Below are 2,195 nucleotides of genomic sequence, written 5' to 3' on the forward strand. Positions count from 1 at the left end.
AGTGAGTGACTTGTAACTTGTAAGGTCAAGAACATGAACTGAGAACAATGAAGAATTGATAGCTGGCGCCATTTTATTTCACTGTGACCACACCCGTTTTCAAAGAAGATTAAGATTAGGTTATTAAAATAGGAAAATTTTTCATACGGATAAATAGGGGTGACGTACGTGTACAAACAAACAAACATACTCTACTCGAACTAGTGGGCTTCGCCCAACAACTAGTGGGCTTCGCCCAACAACTAGTGGGCTTCGCCCAATTATTATAGATGTATTTTTACTAATACTTAAACTAGTTTTTTAAAATTTTACATTACTATTTTTATTGCTTGCTTTTTTAAATATCTACAGGATTAGAGGGAAGTTATAATAATTTTAAGCTTGATATATGTAGGAAACATGACTCTGAAAGTAAGTCAAATAAAAATATCTTATGCTCTGCATTAATTAGCAACTAGAGTTGGGTCAACTTGAATTTTGTTAGCTACTTTTCATACTGTTCATTGATAATTGCTAAAACTGAATTATCTTAGTTTCTTGAGCAACTTTTAAGAGATAATGATATCAGCCACTGATGTAAGATTTGCTATCAGTCTAAGTTGCTTATAAAGCATTATAAACACTTACATTAAATATCTTAATGCAATCAGAGCAGTATTTGTAATCACGTAAAAGAAATACTTTCAAATAAAAATGATAGGTGGTAACAATTTTTGGCCAATAGAATATTTTATATTTTTTTGTAATATCATAATAATTATTTTTACACAATGAAATAATTGTTACATGATTTGTGAGGCCATTTTCATTGTTTAAATTTTACACCTATATGTTTGTTTTCGATGCAGATTGTAACTCATTTCATTGCAACTAGATCTAGATGCAGTATAATTTATTCTAGGAAGTGGATATTGGTCCGGCAGCCGGACGCCTACTGCGCGGCTATTGGTCCGGCAGTCCCTATATAGTATACTGGGGCTTCACCCCAGTATACTAATACACGATTTTATATACAGATATCAAGTATAAATACGACAATCAGCAACGATGATGCAGCAGGGTTGCGGTGGTGTAGTGGAGAGGCTGGTCTGGATTGCACGGATGGGGTCAGCGGTTCGAATCCCGTCGGGACTATTGACTAAAACTATGCTGAAATGTTTGATTTTTTTTTCTTTTTTTTTTCACTTTTTTTACTTTTTTTTTTTTAATAAACACTCTCTCGTACATCTTAGCCTCCGGGGTCGTAGGGTTGGGATTGGGGTTTAGTGTTTAGTTTTTAGAGCACCCTCTCGTACATCTTAGCCTCCGGGGTCGTAGGGTTGGGATTGGGGTTTAGTGTTTAGTTTTTAGAGCACCCTCTCGTACATCTTAGCCTCCGGGGTCGTAGGGTTGGGATTGGGGTTTAGTGTTTAGTTTTTAGAGCACCCTCTCGTACATCTTAGCCTCCAGGATTGTAGGGTTTTGGGATTAGGGTTTCTTGATAAAAAGACTAAGTTCCATTTTGCACTATTGCGCATGCGCACAAGCTGTTTTACGGAGAACAACGGACTGCCGGATCTATAGCCGCGCAGTAGGCGTCCGGCTGCCGGACCAATATCCACTTCCTTCAAAAAAATCTGTTTACAGTAATTTTGATTAGTTTATTTGTACTGAGGCTACTCAAAACAATTTTTTGCATATATCCAGGAACATTATAAACAATTTTATGGGATTTATCGTTTTACCAAATACCTTTTAAGGCTTTTATCATTATTTTTTGCTTGCACAATGCAAAGGGGAGGGGCTGGACTGTGCAGCACTAGGTTAGTCAGGCGTGGCCTGACCCTTGCGAAAACGGAGGGTCAGGAACCTCATGTATACCAGACTTGTTTTCAACTACTATGGCTTCGGGTGGAGCTGCAGCTGCTGTAGCAGCCTATGTCATCATAATGAATAATTAATACCTTTTTTTTAACGATCATAGCAAAAGCTAATAATAAATTAACAAATAATAGATCAATATAAGTTAGATGAAATAAATGATTTTAATTTAGAGATAGGGAGAGATAGTTTGATAGAGGACGGGAGAGAGTTCCATTGGTTTATACTTGATGGGAAAAAAGAGTGAAGAAAGGAAGAGGATTTGCAAATAATTGATTTAAGATTGCCTTGGTAATTTGAGCGGAGAGAGTAATGAGAAGGAGTAGATTGAAGTA

This window comes from Amphimedon queenslandica, unplaced genomic scaffold (genome assembly GCF_000090795.2).
Source record: "Amphimedon queenslandica unplaced genomic scaffold, v1.1 AMPQUscaffold_12572, whole genome shotgun sequence".
Classification (NCBI taxonomy): Eukaryota; Metazoa; Porifera; class Demospongiae; order Haplosclerida; family Niphatidae; genus Amphimedon; species Amphimedon queenslandica.